Source organism: Arachis stenosperma, chromosome 7, assembly GCF_014773155.1.
Source record: "Arachis stenosperma cultivar V10309 chromosome 7, arast.V10309.gnm1.PFL2, whole genome shotgun sequence".
Lineage (NCBI taxonomy): Eukaryota > Viridiplantae > Streptophyta > Magnoliopsida > Fabales > Fabaceae > Arachis > Arachis stenosperma.
The window spans coordinates 68137996-68150020 of NC_080383.1; positions in this window are offsets into that span (position 1 = coordinate 68137996).

Below are 12025 nucleotides of genomic sequence, written 5' to 3' on the forward strand. Positions count from 1 at the left end.
GTTCAGAGACGTGGGGTATTTTTTCGATATAGATCGGCTAAAAGGTCCCTCTCATAAGCCATTAATGAGGCCCATAATGGCAACCTCTGTTGGTAGGCTTTGTATGTCCAGGCATGTTTTGTTGAATCTTTCCATGTAGTTGCGAAGACTTTCTCGATCTCCTTACTTGATTCCTAATAGACTTGGGGCGTGCTTAGCCTTATCTTTTTGGATGGAGTATCTAATTGCTGAGTCGAAGCTTGAGATGGACCTAGGAAGTAGATTGTCGAACCATCTAATTGCTGTCTTTGTTAAAGTAGTTGGAAAGTCTTTGCAGCGAACTGCATCTGAAGCGTCGGTGAGGTACATTCTACTTCTGAAATTGCTGAGATGATGGCCGGGATCTGTGGTGCCATCGTATAAAGTCATATCCGAGAGTTTAAAGTCTTTTGGGATTTTGGTCTTCATGATCTCCTTGGTAAATGGATCTTGGTCCTTGCGGGAGCTATCCTCATGAGAGGATTGATTAGCTTCGGCCTTGAGATTGGCTTCGAGTTTTAGGAGTTTGTCCTCCGATTCCCGGCGTCGCCTTATTTTCCTTTGTAGGTCTTTCTCAACCTCTCGTTGACGTAGGGCTTCTTCTTCAAGTTGTTTTAAACGGTCTTGAAGCGCCTCCATGGCTCTTATATTTGGAGAATTCTTTTCGTTGTTGAGTTGAGGAGTATCCTTTGGTGTAGTGTCCGCGTTTTTGTGCGGCATTCTATCATTTAGATCTGAATCGTGATCGTTGTCATGGTCGTCCGCCATGGTGATGGGATGACTTCTAGGTTCCCCAGCAACAGCGCCAATGTTCTAAGGGTTACCTGAAACTGTAGGTCGATCTCGGATGAGATCTTCTGTACTGGTCGGCGGTGTTGAGTCCGACTTGATGATGGTGGCCGGAGCCGCCGTGTCCGACTTGTTGGACTTGGTGGTGGTGCTGATCCTTTGTCACCGGAGGGTGGTGGTACCTGCAAGGGATTCCTATGCTTAAGTTAGCAAGGGTATTAAGTAGGTTTTTAGTAGAATCAGAGTATGAGTTATACCTAGGTGCTCCAGTGTATTTATAATGATGTGGAGTGACCTTTCTGGAGATAAGATAGTTACTTATCTTATCTTATCTTATCTTTGAGTGAGGTCATCTTATCTTCAAGGGAACCGCCCTTATCTCTATAGGCTTGGACTGCCTTAGGATTTGGGTCGTGTTCCTCTGTTGGGCCCTTTTTGGGCTCTTCCTGGTGATTGGGCCGAGCTCTCTGAGAAGAGGTCGGATTGTCCTGACCTGAAGAGGTCGGTCGTCTTATCAGTAGAACATCCCGGGTCGGACAGCTCGACCCAGGATATGAACAAAAATGTTCGTGATTTGTGTTGCTTCTGACGTTTAGAGTGTTGGCTGTACAATTATTGAACTTTTTATCTGTGTACTTGCATATTATGATTTGCAGCCTATGTCGGCTCTTTTTCTGTATTTTGCAGGTTTGTTTATGTCTAATTAATTATTCATTCTCCATGGTTTGTAGAACCTTTTTTATTGCATTTGGATAAATAAAGTCATCAAACTTTTTGTTAATCCCTTGATTTTTCTCTCAGGATGAGCATACTTGTCATCTAACATTACTGATTTTCTGCATCAATGCTTTAAGAAGGTAAAGCAAATCTTAATTTATTGGTTTGAATGCATATGACGTGTTAATATAGATGCTATTTTAACCAACATGGGTTAGTCTCACTCGTATGCTTAAGCAGGTGCAGGTTCGAATCTCACCTTGTACATGTATCAATTTATTGACCAACGACAAACCCTTAAATAGAGATCGAATCCACGGTGAATTAGTCTTTTACCTACCGGATTAGAGGATACCGTAGGAAACTAAAAAGAAAAAAAAGATATATAGATGCTAGCATTCTGGCTGCATATGATGCTCTTTGTGTGTTCTTTTCATCCTTTTTGCTCCATGTTCCTATCCTGATATTCTGTTCAACATGACAGGATGCTAGACAAAGACCTCATGCTAAAACACTAATGTCTCACCCTTGGATTCAAAACTGTAGATGTGCCCTGCAGTCTTCACTCCGAATTATAGTGGAACATTGAGGTTAGATAGCACGAGATATTATTGGCCAGTTATGTTATTTTGGGTCAAGTGTAGCCATCTAAATACTTTGCTTCTTTTGTGATCCAATAAATCGCTTTATTTCTATTCTCATTATTCTGATGCCTGATATTTTGTGATATCCATTTTGTTTGAATTGACATTTAAATGTCACAAAATAGTCTTGTACTCTGTTCTTTTTCTCCATACTTTCTCTTTTCTAATATTCTTCCTTTCAAACTTAAAGAAAAAGGAAAGAAGATTCAAGATTGTATCAACAATTTTAAAATATGGTCTTCCCTTTTTGGTGTTCCAAGATACTGGCCAATTAGCTCAACAAATCAAACCTTTTAAGAAATTTCTTATTTTCATAGAAGCATTCATAAGATTTGAAGGAGTTGACATGTTTCTGTTTGTTCTCGTTTCTAGTATAGTTTGTCTGGTATTGAACATTAGCATGTAGCTTGAATCTTGTACATTTGATATTGATATTTTACAAGGCACTAAGTGATTGTTACTTTCATCATTTTCTTCAATTTTTAAAACAGCATAAACAATCCTCCTCCTTATACTACAGCAGACAACTTAATGAAATGACACGTTGTTTTCAGAATTAATTATCCTCATTGCTCGGCTTCTTACTTTTAATTGCTCTTCTAAATTATTTGAGGATAAGAATTATCTAATATGGAAGATATTCTCTATTTTTTGAACGTGTTTGTCTATGCATTTTTGTATTATATGGTAGTACTTTGAAAATACATTTGTTTTTAACATAAATTTTTTTCTTCTTTGTGAAATGAGTATGTTATTCTCAAATTGGATGTATTTACAATTAGGCTTTTGTTTGAATCATTTAGAATTGTTTACTTGCAGCTCCAGAATTTTATAGCTTTTTAATTTGAGTAACGGTGAATTGGTGATACCTTTACAGAAATATAGAGGAAGATGAATCTGCAGGTGCACAAGCTCTTCAGTGGAGAAAGAGGTCAGTGTTGAATTGAAGCTATGAAAATCTCCTTTTATGTACTTTTCTGCTGGTGCTAATACTTTTAAGAATATAGCCTAACACAATAAACTAGGAAATGCATATGGCCAAAGGCAATGCATCCATGGATGATGGTGGGAAAAATGATCTGGCCAAGGAGTTGAGGGCCACCGTCCGAAAACAATGGGAGAAGGAGAGTTTCCAAAAGATAGGTGTTCTAAAGATTATGTGATTGACATTGATGGTTTGGTATGTTATCAGTCTAAAGTAGCTCTTTATTTTAAATCCTATGTTTCTATCCCTTTGACTCTTCATTTTTTTTTTCAAATGAATCAGGTCTTCAATGAAATGCTTCCTGGAGAAAATCTTTTTCCATTGCAGGTATCGAGTTCTCTTTCGAATCCGCAGTTGTGATTTGTTATTCTGTTATACCTTCTCTGAATAATACTGTCTGGCGTCTCATGTATTCACTTTCTTATTTAAATTTATGGTTGCAATGTTCATTAATATTATTGACTTATTGTATATTATTGTTTGATGTGAGCATACCTTTACGAAATGCGGAGATGAAACTATTATTCAAAATTTGTTCATGTATTTATAAAGTATGTATTGCAGATTACGCACGGCAGAAATTTCTTGAATGTTATTTGGTTCCTTTTCATTCTCATTCTGATTTCACAGGACATAATTTAATTCAGGGTTGTCTAGTGAGACATACATGAAACTTTTTTAGTTTATGTTATTAGAGTGTATTGTCTGCATATATGGCTTCTCTAAGGAGTGGAAGAGGATTAGAGATGGCAAGAAACTAGTGAGAGGGAATAAGCTGACATGTGTAATGCAGTTGACATCCATTTTTTTAATTGTTTCCATTAAAATGACTGCCAGATTTTTCCTTGCATGGATGTAACAAGTCTTTAATTTCCATATAATTGATTTTGAGCATTTCTCACTGAATCCTCTAGAGATTTCTTTCTTGCACATTGTAGTTTGGTATTTTTTAGGTACTGTGGAAATTAGTTGGTGTCTGTACATAATTCTGTAACTGTAAAGTAATTTTTTAATTCAAGCTGCTTTTTCTGCCGGCCGTTATGTAACTTCTTGTCGGATATAATGTTTATAATTTTGATTCTCTCTGTTGGCCATTGTTTAGCCTTGTATGCTCAACAGCTATACCCTGTACATGAAAGCTGCTTCTATATGCAGGAAAATTTTGTAATCAACTTAACAAACTGCATTTGTGACGTCATTTACATATTGTCGTAGGCTGTTGAGTTTGGCAGATTAGTTGGTTCGTTACGATAAGAGGAATCAGAAGTCCTCATTGCCATCTTTTTTTAAAAGATTCTTTTTACTTTAAAAAAAAGAGGTTTTTAACATATTAAACAAAGAAAAACATATAACTGTTTTCACACATGCCCTTGTGCAGAATTCAGTAAATAACTTATATGTGAAAAGGCGTATTCCTAATATGTAATTTGGAAGATGACTTGTGCAAATGTTATATGGTCCTACTTGTTTAGTTATGTAATCAACTATCTGTGGTTTGTCACAGTTTCATTAATGGTTTACTTAATTTGTGAAGTTCAGCTGATCTTTTTTGTTGCTGAGTGGAAGGGTTGAATCTGTTTGAGTTGTGACTTCTTCTATGACTCTGGTATTTAAAATCTCCAGTTTCCAAGATTGAACATTCAAATAACACTCCATATCACCTAACTACGATGAACTCATTATCCCAAAAATACATCCAACACTTGGAAATATATTATGAACAACAGTAAAATATTCTTGAGATTTTTGATAGAAGTTATCTACATTAACTGATTTCTATTCTTAAGAACCCTGAACAATTTTGATTTGACTAGGATTTTCGAATATTAAGATCAGCCCCATAAATATATGGAAAATGATACATCCTCCTAAGTCATTTTAATAAATAGCCTCCTAAATTTCTACAAGGAAAATATGGTGTGCTTAGGTTCATTGATACTTAATTGTCCTTAAATATCTTGGTTTAGCTATATTCTTTCAAAATTTCCATGGCAGATTCCTGCATTCCCAAGCTTTGCAGTACCTGATGGACCCCGAGAGATTCAAATGGAAGCAGCTTATTTTTGTTAGTCAAGGTATGAAGTGCCCTGTCCTAGTGGGATTTTTTGAGGCTGAATATGCCAAGTACAGGTTAGTTGTTTGTGAATGGTGCTTATATTGAATTTTTTACATTTTACTCAAGGTTATAATCTACAAGGCAATGTCAAGAATTGGTTAACACTTAAAACATTTAGCTTGGTATCTAGCATTGCTGCTTTGGTGTTTTTTGATTACCTAATTGTTGGAGTTTTCATTTTGCATTAACATGGACCCTTTTCCTCCAATGTCCACACTTTTTCTAATGATATTGTCTTAATAAATTGTCTTTCATCAAACAAGAATGATTTAGAGCCTAATTCTAAATGCGTGTTCAAGTTATTCTAGTACTTGGTGCATTTTTAGTTGGCAGCATACGGGTTGACTTTTGAGAACTTTTCAGCGACGTCAACTGCTTTCTGCTAAATTTAGAGGATTAGGTCCTCTTTGGTGTGAACCACGGTTTCGTAACAAATAAGCAGTGAGATTGTGCTTCCTTTACTGATATTTTGAGTTGGTCTTGTTTTAGCTTTCCCCTTTTTGCCTTGAAGGAGGATCCATGATCCAGAAAATGATGGCTAATTTCCCATTAGTGCATCGATTTTCTGGATTAGAAACACATGAAAGTGTAATTCCTTTGCTTACGTGCCTTTGAAAAGAAAACAAATTGTGAACTATACTTTTTGATGCCGAATTTTCAGGTAATAAGGATCCATCAGCTGCCTTCAATGAAGATTTGTTAACAGAGATAACAGAATATTGCAAATGATTCAACTGTAGATGATTTTGCTATTCACTTTTTTATTATTTCCTTTCCTTTGAAACACCTTGAAAAAATTTATTACATTGACAAGATCAAGTTGGGCGAAACCACTTGTGCAGCAACCCACCTTGTTTGCTTCTGGTTTTATTGTTTGAAGAATTGGACTACTAGACACCTTACCTATTTAATCTTGGTCGAGTTCATCCCAATCATTACTCTACTAATAATGTGAAGTTATCCCCATCTGAGCCACTCTCTTTCCTCAACCTCAAGATTTCTTAAAATTGATAGGCACACATTCCACATGTTTTTTTTTTTTTGTTCGAACTCCTGACACTTGTTTAAGTGGACGAGTGAGCTGAACACTCGACTAACTTGCTTACGCGCAAACATGTTGCTCGTAGAGACTTGAGACAGATCCCTCCTCAGAAGCCCATTCTTTGTGTCAAAAGGATTGGGCCTATCATCTCCTATGTTTTCTCTCCCATTTTGATGAGCTGTTTAATTCTGGCCCAGCTGATCACCTCAAAATACAATCCAAATCCATTTAAAAGACACTAGTGTATCTCATCAATTCATCATCATGTCAAACTCATAACCCAAACCCAAAAAGAAAAAAGGAAAATAAAAGAAAATAAAGAAATGAAACGAAGCGAAGCCAGAAAGGAAAGAAACTAAAAGAAACGCCTTGCGCGGGAAAAGGGAAGAGGACGCTTCAGTGTTCAGTCTTCACAAATCGGAATTACAAATTTGCAACGGAGAAAGGGAAAAAGAGAGTAAGAAATGGACAACGAACAAGATAACAAGGCTCTGAAATTCCGAACGGCGTCACTGAGTCGCTGTACCAAAGCAGCTTTGTTCCTCCACCGCCTGAACTCACTTCGCGCCGTTAACAACGGAGAAGAAGAACACGTATACATTTTCCCCCCCTGCTTCTTTCTTCCTTTTTCTTTTCTCTCTCTTCAATTTTCTGTTTATCTGATTCCAGCGCTTCTGTTTTCAGGAGAAGTTGAAGAAGGAGATGCATGATCTGAAGATGGAATTGGTGAAGGAACGTCGGAAGAATAAGAAGATGAAGCTCTGCTCGTTCATGGAGCTGCTTCTTCAGGTTCTCTTGTTACTTTCGCTTTGGACCTTCTTCTTGGCGTTCTTCCTCAGAGGTCCGTGAACGATGCTATGGATCTCAATCGAAACGCAGCGTGTAGGTCATGTTATGGTTTGCATCGCAGTTGTTAATTTGACTTTCTAGATGCTTCTTCTGTGTTACGTGGGAGCTCTTCGTTTTTAAATTGGCCTGTGCCGTTGCCTCTCGTAACAATTGAGTTCTCTGTTCATGTAATTGAATGGCTCAAGGTTCCTGGTTTTAGTCTTCTTTTTCCTCTTCGATGAAGATTACTGCGCAATTTCACAAAAATAAAAAATAATAGAATAAATTAAAAAATAAGTAAACTATTTTTTTTCATATATTTGATTATTCGGCACTTTTTCCACTTAATAGATTCAGCTTATAATATGTATTTTGCATTTTATTATTATAAACAAGTTTCGTTATAGATCTATTATATTTTGATTATTTTATTATGATAAATTTATAACATTATTTAATTAAAAAAATTTATAAATTAATATGTATATATACAGATATATAATTAATTTTTAGTGCATATAAAATATTTTTGTAAAAAAAGAATTGTCATACAAAATTCTGTCTTTCATTTATTCACTTGAAAATTTGATACAATGGATTAGAAAGGAGAAAGATCAAACGAGAACATAAAAAAAATGAATATTCCTTCTTCTTTAATCTGTTCCAAACATCATTTATCAAATTCTTTAATTATGTAGCACTAACTCATTTCTATGTAGTTGAATTTATTATTATTATTATTATTATTATTATTATTATTATTATTATTATTCAACTAAATTTTTATAATTTAAAAGTACATAATTAGATATCTATCATTGTAAAAAAAAAAAAAAGCAAATGTCAGATATTCGAATACTCTTAAATGAAGATTGAAAAAGTATAGAGAAACAATGTAAGTGTTGAACAATGTGAACAACAATTTAAAAAAAGAAAGATTAAATTAATTATTAAAATCAGATTCTCAATTTATTAGAATAATCAATTTTTTTAATTTAAATTATTAGGGTTAGGCAATGTAATTTTCTTTCAATATACTGTCATATCACGTTTTTATTTCATCTCAACCCTCATTTTCCTCCCCCTCCTTTACTTACACTATCGTTCATCCTGATGGTCCTCCCTTCCGCCGCTCCGTCCAACACGTCTCCACCTTTGCCGCCCAGCCCGACGTGACTAGCCCTTTGGCGCTCTGCCCAACGCGCCTCCCACCCACCCGTCCATCTACTACTATCGCTATTTTTGCGCCACTCTTTTCTGATGGCGTTGCTGCAGTGTCGCGCCATCCTCTCGTGGAGTTGCTACTACGTCATGCCAATTTGTTGTTCCTAGGCGCCGTAATTTTCGATAAAAGTCGCTAGAGAGTGAACCATCGATGGAGCCATCAATTTGTTGTAGAAGGAACGGAGAAGAAGAATCTAGCGGCGGAGGAGCGGTTTCCAAAGGTTCGTTTGAGGAGCTGGAAGCAAGAAGATGCCACACTCTTTGACCCAAATTAAGAGCACTCACTATGTCGATTCAGACACAAATAAAAAAAAGAGTTATTTAAGAGATTAATAATACATGAGAGTGTTGTAATGTATATTTGGAAGGAATGATTGATGGGGATTCAAAACGAACGTACCTTGTGATCCTTGGGTGGTGCTGTTGCTCTTTTGTCGTTGTCTTCCCTCTGCTTTCGTGGTTTTCTTCCTTCTCCTTGTTTTTCTCTTCTTTTTTTTCTTCTTCTTCCCCTTTTCCAGATGTGATTCACAAACAAACATCCAATTTGTAAGAAAAATAAACATCCTATTTGCAGAAAAAATAAACATTTGGATTGAATTTAAGTAGATACAATAAAATTTGCTAGATATTCAGTTTACTAGTTATGTGCATAGTTATCTTTATTATAAAGATTATGTTTATTTAATTTGAATTGAGTTTAAGTAGAAACAATGAAATTTACTGGATGTTCATTTTACTCGGTATGTGGATAGTTATTTTCATTCTAAACTAACGTTCATGACGGAGAAGAAGCTCGACGACATTAAGGCTGGCGGGTGAGAAAGGGACTGATGGTGCAATGAGAGTTTGAGGAGGGGGTATGCGGCGGTAAAAGAGTTATAAGGTGGATGGTTAAAATGTAAAAGTTGAAAGTATGATTGTTGGGAGGGTAATTTGTGATGAACTATTTTTTTGCCATTCTATGAGCCAAAAGTGCAGCCTATTGTTCACGTTGTTAACAATCTTTGTTAACTACCTAGTAGAATTGATAAATAGTGATTAAAATAACTATCATCTTAAAAATCAGTCAAATATATAATTATCAATTAATTTTTCTTTATTTCTATTACGATTATCTTCTTATTTTACTCATAACTTCTACTCATTTTTTTTCTTATTGTACTGAATACAGATAGTACTTTCTCCCTATCTTTCTTCTAATTAATCCTCTCACATCAGTCTTCTGTAAGTACTTTTTCATTTTTTATTGTATCAATACTTACATTACTTTTAAATGTAACCGAAATAAATACGAACTTATTTAATTTTTTAGAATTTACATTAAAGGGAGTGGCGATGTCATACACAAAAAGAAAGAGACTCACAAAATAACAGAGGCAAATAGAGTTTTTGTACATTTTCGTTAATCCATGATGGAGGTACTTCTATAAAAAAAACGACTCAATACATATTTTTCGTGTCAAACAAAAATATGACTCAATAACACCAAAGTTAATTTAAAAACCATAAATAAGTAATAACAGATATAAATTTTAACTTTTTTGTTATGTGGTAAATAAAAATATAATGTAATAAATCATACTGTTCTCATACATAATGACATAAAATTTAACATTATTTTTTTTCAAGAGGCCTTTATTTTTTTAGCTTTTACGTTTATTTTTGTGTTTTATTTTAATTATATTAAACTAAAAAGTACTAATATCATTAACATTAATTTTCAACTTTTATCATAAATAAAAAGATGTAACTTTGTATGTATTAGATAATAAAAAATATATTCATAATAAAAGAAGTTAAATTTACTCCGTTATTACGTTTATAGGAGTGTAGATGATTCAGTTATTATTTATTTATTTTTAAAGTAGTGTTTACTTTTGAGTATAATAATTATAAACTAATACATGATGGTAATTAATTACGATTGAAGAAGAGAAGGTGGAAGGAGAATAAAAAAAAGAAAAAAGGAAGGGAGAACAAGTCAATATAATAGTCGTGGTAAAACAATAATTGATATTTGTACGGAGAATGGTAAAAAAATAATGAAAAAAATTAAAAATTTTAAAAGAATAATGAAACTAAATATGATTTTATATATTGAATATAAAATTAAAAAAGATAAAAAAATGTTTGCAAATTAAAATTATGTGAGAAAAAGAATTCTTTAAATTTAAATTTTTACATCTGTTTCAAATTAAATAAGATTGAGAAAATAAATAAATTTACATATATTTATAAATTTTTATCTTAATTGTTACACATAATAATAACGTAATGATTTTAGTATTATACCTAAATTAATTAAAATTTCATTATTCTATACATTAAAAAAAATTAAATCACTTATAAAATTTTTATTTTTATTAATAATTTATTATTTATTAATTTTTTTTATATTTTATCTCAAATTTATAATTTAAAAAATATAAAAATTAATTTTCTAAAAATATTAGAAAAAATAACAATATAGTAATTACTATTCTATTTTAAAATTAAATAAAACTTTAAGAAAATCTTAAAAATTTTATTATTTAGAGACATAAAAGTTGATATATTAGATCTAGAGAAAAATTGAGAATTATTACAAATAGTGTTGAGAGTAAGAGAGGTACTCAACAATGTCAACTTTTTTTTATAGGTCAATTGTATATGTTAAAAGTAGCTAAAATAGTAATGTCTATATAATATTACTCTTTTAAAAGATATAATATATTTGATTATTATTATTTTTATAATTGTTGACAAATTTTGATAATTTAATTAACACAAATTTTAAATGTTTGATATCTTAAATTTTTTCTTAAAACAATAAAATATGACTTAACAAGCAAGTTTGAAAAATAACAAGCATCTATAATATATGAAGGAAATAGAAAAGTTTGGTGTCCAATCTCCACTTTTTCATCTGTTAATAAATAGTGATTAATATAACTGTCATTTTAAAAATCTATCAAAAATATAATTATCAGTTAATTTTTTTTTTCATTCCTACTGTGGTTACTTTTGTATTTTACACATAACTTCCATCTATGTTGTCTTCTTTCTTATTCTATTGAATACACAAATAGTTCTCTCTCTATCTTTCTTCTACTTAATCATATCCGTCTCTCTAATTTTTCATTGTATCAACACTTATATTACTATTTTTTTCTATTTTCTTCTACTTTCAAGTCATGTAAATTTAAATTTATTATTTTTTATTATATTTTTTTAATCATTAATTTTTTATAGAATTTTATTTATTTATTTTATTTATTTTTTATTTATTTTAGATTGTTGAAATGAATAAGACTATCATACAAAGTTTTCTTAACATTAGAATAACATAGAAGAAACTTCTTGACTCTTGAGTGTAGGAGAATATATGATTCATTTTTGAATGTAAACAAAATAAATATAAAATTATTCATTTTTTTAAAATTTACTTTAGTTATTAAAGTTATGATGTAATGGATGTACTTCTATAAAAAATAAAAATGACTGGATAATTAATTTTGTGTGTCTAAAAAAAGCATGATTCAATAACACTAAAATTTAATTTAAAAACTATAGATAAATAAAATAAGTAATAAAAAGCAGATGTAAATTTGACATTTTTTGTTATGTGGTACAACAAAAATATAATGTAATAAATCATTATTCTCATGCATAATGACAAAATT